This window comes from Notechis scutatus, chromosome Z (genome assembly GCF_049901735.1).
Source record: "Notechis scutatus isolate UNSWTSFEM ecotype Mainland chromosome Z, rNotScu1.2, whole genome shotgun sequence".
Taxonomy (NCBI): domain Eukaryota; kingdom Metazoa; phylum Chordata; class Lepidosauria; order Squamata; family Elapidae; genus Notechis; species Notechis scutatus.
In genome coordinates this window covers 37,385,610-37,401,387 of record NC_142025.1, presented here as the reverse complement: position 1 = coordinate 37,401,387, position 15,778 = coordinate 37,385,610, and positions in this window count along the sequence as shown.

Genomic DNA, 15,778 nt, shown 5'->3' with positions numbered 1-15,778 from the left:
GAGACTATTGTTCACTCTCTTCTCAAGAAGCTATTATTTTAGGACATTTTTCAACCTCGGCAACTTGAAGATGTATGGACTTCAAGTCCTACAATTCTCCAGCCAGCTGTTGTTCCACTGCTGCTCTAGGGAGATTTGTTGAGAAAATGATCAGCTTATAGCTCCAAAAGAAATTGATTATTTGAGCCCCTTTCAATTTGGGCTTAGGCCATGTCATAGCCCCGAGACAGTATTGATCTCATTTGATATTTGCTAGGCTCTGTATGATGATAGTGCATCCATTCCTACACTGTAATTTTTTAGCACTTTCAATACTTTCATCTCAGAGGTGGTATTCAGCAGGTTCTGATCAGTTCTGGAGAACTGGTAGCGGAAATTTTGAGTAGTTCGGAGAATGGGCAAATACCACCTCTGACTGGAGATTTTACAGTATCCTTCCCCTGCCATGCCCACCAAGCCACGCCCACAGAACTGGTAGTAAAAAAAATTGAATCCCACCACTGCTTCATGACCTCCTCAGCTGGTTCAGGGATTTTTCCTTTTTTATGTCCAATTCCAGTTGTTCTTGATAAGTTTGAGAGATCAAATCTTTGTGGGGTACTTTTTTACTCTTTCCTTACTCCTGTTTTATATGATGAAGCTGCGATCATCATCAACATAAGGTAAAATATCACCCATTTCTGTATCTTTATCCTGGGCTAATCACATTATGCCATTAAGTTTCCCCCTCCCTGCATTTCCTAAAGCTTGTGTGGGTCTGGATGGGAGGCAAGAGGCAATACCATAACTTGATCTGTCTTTTGTGATAAGGTAGTTTTATGAATGGCTGTAGTTGACAAAATATAAAAAAAATGAAGCAAAGGTAAATTATCACCCAATTTGATATAAAAAAGAGTCTCTCAGTTAAACTGTGTTAAACTGTTTCACAACATGCTAAATTGTGCTGAACTTAGATGTGATGTACTGAATACAATATTCTGAACTGACACAGTACAACCAATCAGCCACCCAACCAATCAAGTTTGTGATTTTATTTGTATTTCACCTTTATTATTTTTACAAATAACTCAAGCAAGCAAACATACCAACAAATCTTCCTCAATACTGTGAGGTGTGTTAGGCTTAGAGAAAATGACTGGTCCAAAGTCATCCAGCTGCCTATGACAGGATTTAAAATTATGGTACTTGCTCTGGAGCCTGGTGCCTTAACCACTAGATAACTGGTTCTCACATTCAAATGTATAGAGTGGAATAGAATAAACAAAGTATTCTATACATGTACATCACTAGATCATTTTGGCATTTAGTTTGCAGGTTTATATAGAGTTTAAGCTAGTGTTAAAATAAGTTCCTGTTTATTTGATAGCTATGCCTCTTTTCAGGAAGAAATTGGTGAATTATAAGCAATGTGGTATTCAAAATGCAGCATTAATTCATATGGTATGATTATGTTTAGTTGTTCCCTTTTCAATACAATCCAGTCCATATAACATGTTTTTATTCTGGAAGAATAAACAGTTTTTGTAAATGTTCATGCTGTTCTGAATGTCAGTTGTTTGAAATTAACAGGAGAACAATAGAATAGATATTCATAATGAATGAATGATGGTTAAATATTAATAAAGAGTTCTTATCTGTGTATATATTTGTTTTAAAAAGAGAAAACACAAAGTCAAAAAATTTGTATTAGAAATACATTTGACTTATCAATATATTTCATTTTAGTTGACAGTTTTCTCTTCTTTTGCTCACAGTGTGGTATTAGCAATAAGCATTTCTTTGTCATGGCACTATATTCTGCACTGTTAACATAGCCATATACTATGAACATTATGAAGGATAAGATTTGAAATTACATTGGATAGTTGTGTGACCATCTTTGTCCAATCGTGCTGAAGGATAATATACACATATATACATTTAAAATGAATACATCAATCTTTGAAATGGGTATTTGATACAAAGATCGATGCTTATTGCAATTTGGTAATGTAACAAAGGTGCTTTTTAAAAGGCAATTGGACTTTCTCAGTCTAGTTAATCAACTTAAGCAACCATGACATGAGTGAGAATCTCCATAGATATAATTTAATAATATCAGCTTTTCCCAATCTAAAAATGTTTCTTTTTGGAATATGACCAGTTAAAAAGCATGAATAGTAGACTTGCTAACCAAATTATTGTATTTATAATTCAACATGTTAAGAAAAAACCAAATTAGAAGTTTGGAAAGTCAAGGTTTTTCATATCCTTGTTGCACCGGGTATGTTTATGACCACAGACAATTTGCACATAGAACTATTTAGATAAAGCTATTTTCTACTGGAATCAAGGAGTTTGGATCTAGGACAATGGTTCTCATCCAAACTTTTCTTTTTTAGTCAGTGATTTTAAATGTTCATTAATTCCATGTAGCAATTTGTTTAATTCCTGAAATTCAGAATTGAGGTCATCTAAGAGCACAGCTGATATGTTCCTTTTATTTAATATAACTTTAATAATTCTAGTTAAAGATTAAGGTTAATTTGACCAATATTCCCAAACAATTAAACTTTTGTCATATTTACCCACTCCAGAAATTTCACTTGATGATGTGTACATAATTTCAATAGCAAATCCTGTTGTGTTTAGCTCTGACGATGCATTACTTTTTGCTGCAAATGTCACTGTATGTCCTAGCCCTAAAAATAAATAATGACACATACTTTATTAAGCATTAAGTCTAGTCATCTTTCTGAGTTTTGCTAGATAGCTCTCATCACCTGTTATATCTGACATTGTCCTACATTGTATTTTAATATAGCATGCATTGTCTTTCAAGATGAAGGATTTTTGTAAGGGGGGAATTTAAAATTTCTCAAGGCTTAGACCTAGTTGTGAGTTTGCCTTTTCTTCTGAAAATGTAGATTATAGTATTTTAATACATTCCCTACAACTACAACATTTTCCTCCAGTTATCAGCACAACTTGATTTTTCTTCAAAGTTTTCATAATGTAAATTCTGTTATGGGCAGCAAGTTTTGATATTCTCCTTATTCTAATTGTTGAAATTATTTGCCTTTGTCCCATACCCATATTTATATGGACAATGAAACTTCAAGTGGGAGAACGATATGTGATTGATACATCCTAAAAATAAATATAATTTGATAAAATTTCCTTACAAAAAAGGAATAAGAGATTGCATCATCCAAAGTTACAGTTTTTCTACCAGCTCTATTGGTATCTATAAAAAATGTTGGAAAATAGTTATTTGAATAACTCAATATGTTTTTGATTGATTTGATTCATAGCCTGCTTTTCTGATCATACCCTATTGAACATACCCTACTGAGTCCTATTCAAGTAATTTCTCAAGACATATAGCAATAACTACAATGATTACAAATGTTAGGTAAAATGGTGCGAACACTATTTCAATAACATAAGATCAGCTGTTTATCTAAAACAGTGAAAGTAGGACTGAATACAACTCCAGAAACAGTGCATTGCATACTAAGTGTGATACAGGAGAAAACCCTCTCTTGTGTGTCAGATTAAAAAAGATTCTGCCAGGTGGGACATCTTCAAAAGGGTTTCTCCTGAAGATCTTAACCATCTCATCGGGTTTCCAAAGGGAGATGAAGTCAATAGGCCAGTCTTCACATGAGACAGAAATTAATAAATGGAAGAAAACATACTATAGAACAAATCTGTTCAGTTAACTACAGTTAACATGGAACATTTACCTAACTTTTGAATTAGAGAAGAACTAATCCTAAAATGAATAATTACTCCAGAAACTCTGGGTCCTCCACCACTGGAGGTTTTTAAGAAGAGATTGGACAACCAATTGTCTGAAATGGGATATGATTTCTTGCTTGAGCAAAAGGTTGGAGTGGATGGCTCCCTTCAAACTCTGTTATTCTGTTATTCTTTCTTGGTTTTTTCCCTTCTTTATATTTTAGTTTGGAATCTTTTCCTCTTCTTAGCTAGGGCATAGCTAGAATATGTACACACCGATTTGAATCCAGACTTCAATACACTTTGAAAATACCTGTTGAAATAAAGAGGGCATTAACTTGTTTATAATAAATGTAACCTCTAATTATTTTAATGGAATGATTTTAAGTATGATGGAGTCTACATGGGAAAAGACAATTGTAAATCCTCCCATATTTTGCAAGAAAACCGCATGGACAAATCTTATAAAGAAATGGATCGCATGGCACTGGGTGATGTGTAGAAACAGAAAAGCAACTGACATCCAGGAGGCAAGAGCGAGCAGGGTTGCATTGTGGCTCTGCGACAATGCCGGGTTGCATTGTGGCTTTGCGTCGTAATGGGCTCCAGGAGGACAGGATCCCATCTTCCCATTGTGAAGCATGCCAAATTTCACTGTGCTGTGCAAGCGGCAGGCCATGGAGGCAGCGACAGCAAATGCACTGCGACGAAGGCAGAATGCTGTTTCATGCATTTTTTTAGTCCTGCAAATGGTGACGAGAAATGGAACAGAGAAATGCAATGGAGCTGGTCTGGGGCAACAGCGCATGTGCCCACAGAGAGGACTCTGAGTGCCACCTCTGGCACATGTGCCATGGGTTCACCACCACTGCCCTAGGGAATATTCCCTACTTTAAAAAAATCTCTAATACTAGAATATGAAGCTATATGAGCATTCCAATCAAAATGTAAGGCTATGGAACTGATTAAACACCAATTGAAATATAACAATAAACAGAAGAGTCAGTTAAGGTTCAAATCTAACTATGTCAACAAATATGAAGAACAATATATTGGCCAATAGACTAGAAGAGACTAGTCTACGTATCAATAACAAAGAAAGGAAATTTAACAGACAGTGCAATCTATTGTTCAATTTGTTAATTTCACATGCAATAAAATAATACACAGGATCATCCTGTGGATAACAGTCCTACTGGCAAAGGAGACTTGTTAAACAAACTCAGTCAAAAATATGGGATGGAGCAATGGGAAATACTGCTTAATGCATTCCAGTTTTTGAAATTAACTTGGGCTTCCCATTTGTCTTTTTCCTGGACAAAATAAATTATTAACTTAAAATATCTCACCTTCTGAAAGTGTCTTGAGCAACAGAGTGCATAGTAACAAGATGTTGGCACAAATTTCCAGGATCAAAATCGTATTCAGTTCCTGGTCATTGCTTACTTATAAAACTGATTGGAAAAAAACTATTTCTTTGGTATTTCAACTGTGCTGAAATAACTTATGTATCATTGTAATCTCTGTACAGTTTTAGAAGTCGGACATGGGGTGCCAGATAACTTAACTACTAACTATTCCAGTTCAGTGTGAATATATTACATTAAGAGATAAGTCAATTCAGAATTCTTCTATTTGCCATTTCATAATCTTCCACAAAACAGTTGCAAAGGAATGACTGCATTGTGAGTATGGCCTTCAATATCAACATATTGCTACTGCACATAATAGGAACCTGTTTCTCTACTATGAAGTTAGCAAGAAAGCTAACCTTTTTTAAAGAAAATAAAGAAAAAGCTCTTCTCTTGTTACAATCTCAAAAATTACATGCTGCTACTTTACCATTTTATACATTATAACTGAAATTACCAAGAGTTACAGTAATGAGAGTTACATCAAGAGTTACAGTAATGTATTGGACTCAAAAAATTCCAAGTTCAAATCTTCAGCCATGGAAAGTGAACAAGATGACTTTGAACCAGTCATTCTCAATACTTCACAGGGAAATGTGTTAGTAGCAGTGGTGGGATTCAAATTTTTTTACTACCAGTTCTGTGGGCATGGCTTATTTGGTAGGCGTGGCTTGGTGGTCATGTGATGGGGTGGGCGTGGCCAACTTGGCAAGATGGTGTGGTACCTTGCTGCAAGTGACATTGAGTTGGCCACGCCCACTCAATCACATGACCGATGCTGCAGAGACAGGGTGATTTCCTACATACCTTCCCCATCCCTCTTCCGCCTTTGGGCTGAGGACATCCGCCTGAGCTGTGCCACGGCCGCCATGTGATAGGGAAAGCTAGGAGAATGACCGGGACAAATGAGCGACCAGGCAACTGGGTTGGGGGCATGGCCAGCCAGGGGTCGCCACTGGTTTGGCGACCCATGCCAAAACACCAGTACCGGTTTGTTTGAGCCAGTGCGAACCGGTTGTATACCACTCTGGTTAGGGGAGAGGAAGAGTTTAAAAAAAAACCAAGAAACCATGAAAGCAAACAACTTTTTAAAAAGTGTGTTACATTTTCTGAGATCATGCAATAAGATGAACCACAATTGAACAAATGATCTCAATCTGATGACCTTGAAAGGAATAAAAAGCAATATTAAAAATAATATGTGTGAAAATGAAGAATGCTCTATTTCTTTCCTGGACCATATTGATCCAGCTATACTGGGTGGTTTTGCAGTTTATTGGATATTCACTTCAAACTTGGACAAAGAGTAACCAATTCACCTGAAATGTTAAGATTAGTGTGGTCCAGATAAGAAACAGAACATCATGGAGGTTTTTCGAATTTTCACTTCCTGGAATAGTAGATTTTGTGCATATTTAATCAAAGCTTATCAAATTTATGATATTGTACAAATGTGGCTACTAGTTTGTAACTAGCATTTTAAATATGAACATAATCAGAAGCTCACTTTACTATGACCAACTAAATGTATTATTTTACAGTACTTTTATTCTGCTGTCCATTTTCATACAGTAGAAATTATTACAAAATATAACAACCTCAAAAATAATAGACATACATTCAAATGCAAAGAAAAACAAGAAGTTGTATTCTGAATTGGAATATTGTTATTTCTATCTCAGGACTGTCATCATTGACTATGACTTTCCAGGGTACTAGCCAAATGATTTTTCCATTGTACCTGAATGATGTGGGAATAGAAAAATGAATGTCCTGCATGTAAAGAAGCTGCCATAAATTGCAAATGTAAAATTGAATTACAGTCATAAGTTCTTGTGCTATTAAATGGATCATCGTATGATCAGATCTGATCTTATTATCTTTTTTCTGGTGGTCATTAAGCAAATACAGTAGTTGCTAAGTGAATCTGTTTTATCTAATGAGTGTAGGATTTTTTTTTCTCCAGAAATCAGAAATAAACATCAGAAACAGGCAAAAATGTTGAAAAACCCATAATGTGAGTGCAGAATGTTGCGAAATGGCTGTAAAAGTGAACCAGTTACCAAGTGTCCCAAATGCAATCACATCATATGGGGGTAGAGGGGCTTTTTGGGGGAGGTTCATCATAACATTGAATAGTCAGTAAGTAACCAGTCATATGTTGAGGATTACCTGTATTGCTTAGGTATGTTCCCTTAAAATTATATCATTGTTTTAAAATTGAAACAAGTAATGAGATAAAAGTTATATGAAATGCCTCAGTCAGGAAAAACTGAAGATGACAGCAACAGTAGCTTTTTAAATTAAGATGGTGTCCTCTAATTGTACGGGGAGGCCACAGTTCAAAAAAGATGGAAGCTTCATATAGCTGAATCCTACTTGCCCCTCAGAATCCTCTTTCTTTTCTTACTGTAAGCTTGTCACTGAATATGATCTATGTTTTTGCATAGATTTTTTGCCTGTTTCTTCCTGGTGGGTATATAAGGAGGAAAAGGTTTTTTTAAAAAATCTGGCTGAATGGTCTGATAGTATAAGTTAAATGTCTTGTAGAACTGGTTTTACAAATGAGATTGATCAGAGGGTAGGGCTTTGCACATTCCTTCCAACTACTAATTTGTGTCTTAAATTTAAAAATTTAAAGCAGGTTTCTCCAAGCTCAGAAAACTTTACCACGATCACAGGTCATTTTCTTTGCTAAGCAGAGAATTTACTGAATTGATTTCAGCATGGAATTTATTTTTGAAAACCACAAAAGAAAATAAAAACCAGGGAAATCTTCAACCTAGCATTTGTATAGCATACTTCAATCTTGTGTCATAATACATTTTATCATCCTTTGTTATTGCTGTAATTGCTTTCAAATCAAATTCAACTTCCAGATATGGACACATTCATGCAGACACGATATGAAAACGATTTTCCATTGTTTTCTTCTGGTTTTTTTGGTTATTGTTGTTGTTTTGTTTTACTTATAATATAGCCTACAGTTTTAGACTGCCAAGAAAGTTTTCTATCCAAGCACTAATAAAACCAACACTTCACTTTCCACATCAGCCAAGGTCATATAAATATATCATTTGCAAAGTTACAGTATATCTTTTTTTTTAAAGCAAACCAATCGAGGACAACTGAATAAAAATACATTTCAAGATCATGATGACTCAATTAAGAAATTAAGAGATATATTTAACAGACCATAGTTATAGAAACTATGGCTTACCATATTGAGTTTAGCTGTGTAACAATTCGTTTTTCTACTGTTCTTCCAAGAATAGTATATCTTACTTTCAGTGAGGAAAAAAATTACTCTATAAATCTAATCATGTTGTCAGATGGTGCATCAGTTCAATGTCAATCTTAAAATTGTTAAGTTTATGACACAGTGATTCCAGTATGTTAAATTATGGTCAGATTTAAGTTTAACTACAATACTCACTGAGTGACATTATTATTGAATCATTATTTTTCAAAGGAATCTATCTCATAAGGTTGCTGTTGAAGGCATATTTTTAGATAAAATTGCAGGGAATTCTCCAGTTCCATCACTGGAGTTTGAATGACCCCCTTGGGGTTGTATCCTTGTAACACTTTACAGAAAAGAAAAGCTGAAATAAAATCATAAGCAGTCACAGTCACATGAGTTTCATTTAGCAACTGTTTTGTTTAACAATTGCCAGTCCCAATTGTAGTAGCTAATCAAGGATTATCTGTATTAAATATTTAATACATGCCAATGGAAAACTTGCACCCTGCATTTTCAATCCTTATGATTAGAGAAAGGCTTAGGCAGAAATTTTCTTAGGTATGTGACTTCCAGCACCAGAACAGAGGCAAAAAGAGGAGAGTGAATAGAAACAACGCTTTATCTACTTATAATACTCCTAGTGGTCAGTAAGTTAACACTAAACCTGCAGCTGTGTTTCCAATATGTGTTTCCAATATGTGTGAAGATAAAATGAAATAGGGGATGCTGCCAGAAATTCCTTTCAGAAAAGATGAGATGCAAATAAAACAAATAATATCCATTTTTCTCTTTGTTCACAGCTACCAGAGAGCCAAATACCTGAAGAATTAAACTTATCTATTCCCATCACAGAGTGAAATGTTTGCAGTTTAGATATACATTCATCTTGCCTACAACCTCACCCTGCACATTATCAGCTTCAATTCAAAGTTCGATTAATCTACCTTTTAGCTCAATTCCAAGTGTATTTGTAAGATGCAATTATCCTCAGTTTATTACATATAAATTCTTTATTTCTTAATAACATTGTTAATGCCTTTGTATTTTTATGCTTTGGTAGAGCATAAAAGATTTGTGAGATTACATACAGATATATATTATTTCTTCAGTGAGGTATTTTTTTCCTAGTAGAACAAGCAGCTTGGAGAGTTCCTGCTTTAAATTGGCTTTACTACATTTGTGTATCTTTTCTTTTTATTACAAAATAAAATAGACAAAATATTGTTTAACAAGATAATAAGGAACAGCAGTAAAATACAGCTATTTTTTATCTAGTACCCTATGCAGCACCTAAAGGTTTTCTAGATAGGGATATACAATTAAAATAATATTCCTCTAAAATGCATATCATTTTTTAAAAAAAATACAGATTAGCAACTGCATTTTATTTTAAGAAAAAGTACCATAGGAATTGCCATATAGGAGCAGTCTGAATACATTCAGGAAAGCTAAGTTCAATCAATGTAAATAGTGGATTTATATATCATGCTAAACTACAATAAGTTCCATATGCCTATGTGTTATGGATATTTTGATTTGATGGTTGTAATAATTCAGCTAAATGGGTAATCATGACATGTGAACCATGTCACTTTAATGATGAACAGAAAGTGTCACTATAGTAAATACTGTTATAACATTATGGAAATTATCTAAAAATTATGTTAGTTATCTTGAAGGAATTTGGTGTTTCTTGATCATTAATTATCCAGTTTATCTGGCATATTTTTTTAAAAATTGAGGATTGTTCATTGTGATGTATTAATGGAAAGTGGATATATGTAGCAATTTCTGCAATAAACCACAATGGGCTCAAAATAATTATACCCATATTATGGTACCTGACAGAAGTCTAGATTTGTTTGATGACATGGTCATGATCAATATATCTTTTCCTCTCCCTTAATCATCATCATTCCTATCTGCACTGCCAGATTTGCCATATATTCAAGAAAATCCACGAAATGCCACTACCTTTGAAAATGTCCAGTACATTTATCAGAATATATGAGACTTTTCCCCCTTTGTCTATTATTCACAGTAAAATTATATAGTACCCAAAGTAATATCCACAAGATTTAGAAATATCCAAACATAATATACAAATTAACTACATAGCTAGAATTAAGCAAAACATATTTTAATTGGGACCAGCTTTCATGATTTTCTTTGAAAACAATCTACAAAATGCTATGCCCATTTAAAGACAATGTAACCCATTAACCTTAATTAAGACACATCAGCATTGGAATTTTCCTCTCACAACGCTTTTATAGGCTTACATAGAGTTGTAACCCTTAGAACAATGAAGCATAAATCAAGAACACATTTATCCAATTTCATGTTCTTTCTGTGGCTTAACTGCTGAGGTGTTCCTAATTCTTTGTCTTTGTGGTAAATCTTTTTTCCCCTTTTAGTTACAGCTCACAAAACAAATATTTGTTCAGTGGGAAATATTCAGCTCTACACATTTGTACATTTGCCATCTGCTTAAGGAAGCCTCCACCCTCCTTGCTGAAAGCGGATACAGGCCAGAGACCTGTTCCGTCAGTTTCTGAAACTCAGATGCCTGAAGTTAACATAGCTGAAGTTTGTTTGCTTCCTGTTCAGATTACTCACTGATAATGCTGGAGGAATACAATGTGCACACATTTGTTTGGGAAAGGAGGAAGCAGGATCCCTCTAACCTGGCACCTTTCAAATGTGTTTATTCCTGCAGTTGGGATGATAAGAACTGAAATCATGCATGGGGGCTGGGGAGATGGAAACCTAAATTTCCCTTTTAATCCTTCTGAAATAAGTTCTTTTCAATATTCTAGACTCAGACCTCAATCCATGAGAGAAATTTGGCCTTTCATATATTCATTTAAAATAAATATACAGGATTATTGCAAACAGTACACGTTAGTTCCCCAAGCTAAACAATGAAATAGTAGTGTAACATGGAACCCAGCATGAAAATCAACCTACACTCAAACATTTTTGTGGAAAAGTAAATAAGTTTCTTTCTGGTTGATGAACATGATTCAGAAAAAAATTAGCAAAAATTATGAGGACAGACCCAGATGTACCCCAAAAAAGAGATCTCTGGACACACTGCCTTAAATATAATGTGGATAAGAACAAAGGATATGGAAGCACAATTGTGTATAACTTGTCTCTCTCGACCCTTCTCCTTTCATTTAAGGGCAGTACAAGATACCTGGGCTGGAGAGCAATAAAAAAAGCAAAGGCATATGAAGAATTATCACTATTAAATTCATAAGTTGGAAGAAATGAAGTGAGAAAACAATAAATAGATACCATTTTGAAACAATATGGGGTTATCCTGCTAGCTTGTTATGGAAAATAAGTATAGATTTTGTGAATAGCATATTTATTATTATAATGGGCTTTCTTTTAAAGAAAAAATAAGTAATATGAATCAACATTGTATAAATATGAAGTTTATTGCTATCTATTTCTAGTACCAATATGAGAATAATGTGTTATTAAAGAATGGCATGATGAAGTAGGCTCCTCCCAATACTAGTCATTTCCATTTCCATTCCATTTCCATTTCCATTCCATTTCCATTCAGAAGAAATGCATTTCTAGGATTGAGTTCCTATTAATTGAGTTCCTTATCAATTGCCTGTCCCTCAGCTCAATGAGCAAACAATGCCAAGTGTCAACATGAAGGTTTTGTGATTTGAGGTTTGGGGCAAATGGATGAAAGAAAAATGATTTAACTCAGGAGTCCCTAGCCCCCAGCCCATGGCCCACTACCAGGCTGCAGCTTGTTTGAAACTGGGCCATAGGAAAGATGGGCAAGCACGCACATGAAATACTACTTGTGCGAGTGGAAGGACTACTGATTTAACAGCTCAAGGGCAATGCTAGTGGGGGAACAAAGAGGCACAGTACTACTTTGTGCGGAAGTCCCTATAGAGTCCACCCCCTTCTGCAAAAATTCTTACTCTTGTATTCTGTTTTTGCTACACCATATCGTGTATGTTGATTCAAGTGGTACTGAATAGCAATAGCACTTAGATCTATATATTGCTTCATAGTGCTTTACAGTCTTCTCTAAGCAGTTTACAATGTCAGCATATTGCCCCCAACAATCTGGGTCCTCATTTTATTAATCTCAAAAGGATGGAAGGCTTAGCCAACCTTGAGCCAGTCAGAATCAAACTCCTGGCTGTGGGCAGTTTGCCTGCAATACTGAATTCTGACTACAATGCAACCATAGCTCTTTCTGTGGGTGGAAAATCCCTTAGAAATACACTTAAAGCTGTACCCTTTCCTAATATTTTTTCCTACGTGCTATTGTCCTTGCAAATTGAAAATAATATTTTTGGCTTGGTTGAACTAATGCTTATGATTACATTATAGGATTGTTGCAAAATTAGTTCTATGGCTTTGTTTATAGTAATTTCTCTCCTTTTTTTTTGCAATTCTATTTCTATTTGTGCCTAATCAGTGAAAAGTTTTGCTTTTGTGCAGGTGTACTAGAGTTGCAGCAACTCTATCACTGCATTATTATAACATGAGGTCTGGAAGAATTTTTTTTCCCAGAAAACTTGATCACTTTATCATCACAAGCAATCTTTACTTCTTAATTATAACAGCTCTTTGTATTTATTGTTTCAAATTTATTTCCACCATTGCTGCTGCTACAGCAACATAACACCATGGGGATTGTGATTGTGACATACAACTGGTTGCAAAAATTAGATACATACTGTTCTTTTCCTATTATGAATAGCAAGCAGCTTCAAATGCAATACAGAAATGGAAGCTTGATAGCAATTATATATGGTGAAAACTCAGGGTGCTGATGGTTTCTTTGCAAATGATCAAGACCATATTGATAAAGGTTGCAGCTAGCAGTTAATTTTTATGTCACATTTGGGATTAAGGAGATTCTTGTTGGTTTAGAGTATCTGCAGAATACCTTAACTTTTGCACTTTTCTAGCCCACTAAAAACATTGATGGTCTTATAGTATTCTCAATATTTTGAAGTCTATGGGAATGTAGATGATTGCAGATGACCTTCAAACTACAGTTTAGTGACCACAATTGGGACCAGTAATTGGCAATCTATTGTTAAATGAAATAGTGACTAAATAGGACTATTTAGAAATAGTGACTAAATAGGAAATCATGTGGAAATGTGCTTTCTTTTCCCATCTTTTGGCATGATTACCACAGTGCAAGGTTAGCCAGCTTAAAACCGACAAGACTAATCATTTCAAACCTTCAGCTTTTATTTGCCTTCTAACCACTCCTCTGCCCTTTGGAATGCTCTCCTGGATGCTGGAATAATTAGCAAGGAGGGAATTATGTTTATATTTGCATTTCTTGGAAACAAAGAATACAAGAGAATAAGGAGCACACAATGGGGAATACAAATTGAAAAGAATATGCTGGTGTGTGGAAATGTAAGCATGCTTTACAAACAGCCTGGTATATTCCCAACTACTTACTCTCTTGTAATCCTTTACTCTCCAATCTCTCCACACTGTAAGAGGAAAAAAAGAAAAATAATAGGTCAAGGACAGGGCAATGCACACTGACTGTTATAGCAATCAAGTGACTTAGGGTTACTGAAAAGATTATAAATGTGGTATTGGTTGTAAAGTTATTTTTCCAGCACCATGCTAACTTTAAATGATCACTGAATGAGGCATTTGCTGAACAAAGACTCCCTGTATTTCAGGAGGAATTTAACAAATAGAAATATTAAGGCCTTGAAGTAGCCTCTGTGTCTTTCTCACACAAACACAAAATACACATAGACACAGAGATATACATAAATAATCTATTCATATTACAACTTATTTTGACATTGAAACTCAAGTTCTTTTTGTTCCTTCTATTTCCAAGATCAGTTTTACTATAAGAAAAGAGTGATTGTGGAAGCTGAAAGTAGAGGGAGAAACACCAATGGCTAAGTGTTGAAAAGAGTTAAGCCAGCATCTTCTCTTAAGAACAGTGAAGCTTATTATCCCATGGCTAGCACTAAAGTAACAATAAGCTACTATCTCACTTTCATCTCAGCCCTGCTTCCTACCTTGCATCTTATTTTATGTTTATTTAGCACTAACCTTCAAGTATAAAATTGAGCAACTCTTCCCTACATGTAAAAGCCTCAACATTTTGCTATATGTAAAAACCCAATCCAACACAATACCACTGAAAAAGAAAAACAAGAAATCCAACAAAAAATCAGCAAGGTTGCAAAAGATCTCTTTGATAAACCGAAAAAAAAGATAAGTACAAAAAATGGAAAGAGGGACATATAACTAAGGCAGAATATCATAAGATAGCCTGAGTCTTCAAAGAGGAACTCAGGAAAGCAAAGACTTGCAACAAAAGTCAAAGATAATTTTAAAAAAGTTTCTTTCAACATATAAATAACAAGAAAAAGTCAAGAGAATAGTTGTTCCACAAAGAAAAAACATGGCAAGGAAGTAACAGACAGTGGGGAGAAAACAGAGCTACTTAAGTCATTCTTTGCATCAGCCTTCATGCAAAAAGAAACTACAGCCCACCCTACCAAAAACATAACTGACAGACTAAAAATTAAAATTAAAATAAGTGAAAAAATGGTAAGAGAACACTTGTCTGACCTTGATTAATATAAATCACCAAATCACCAAGACATGATGGATTACAACACATAGTTCTGAAGAAGCTGGCAAATGTTATCTCAGAACCATTGTACCACTTTTTTTAAAAAAAAAACCTGTATCACTAGGGAACTACCAGCGGATTGGAAAAGAGCTGATGTATTCCCATCTTCTAAAGGAGGAGGAGGAGGAGGAGGAGGAGGAGGAGGAGGAGGAGGAGGAGGAGGAGGAGGAGGAGGAGGAGGAGGAGGAGGAGGAGGAGGAGGAGGAGGAGGAGGAGGAGGAGAAGAAGAAGAAGAAGAAGAAGAAGAAGAAGAAGAAGAAGAAGAAGAAGAAGAAGAAGAAGAAGAAGAAGAAGAAGAAGAAGAAGAAGAAGAAGAAGAAGAAGAAGAAGAAGAAGAAGAAGAAGAAGAAGAAGAAGAAGAAGAAGAAGAAGAAGAAGAAGAAGAAGAAGAAGAAGAAGAAGAAGAAGAAGACCCAGGAAGCTACAGACCAATCGGCCTAACATTAATACCTGGGAAGATACTGTGGGAGGAAATGATCTGTGAACAATTGAAGTTATAACTAGTAGCCAGCACAGGTTTGTTAAAAACAGATCATGACAAACCAATCTTACTTCATTCTTTGGCAGAGTGACTAAATTAGTAGACCAGCTAAATGCTATGGACTAGCATACTTAGATTTCAGCAAGACATTCAACAAAATAGACCACAACCTACTTCTTGGTAAACAAGAAAAATGTGGCATAGACAGCATCACCAAACTGTACTCAATGAGTACT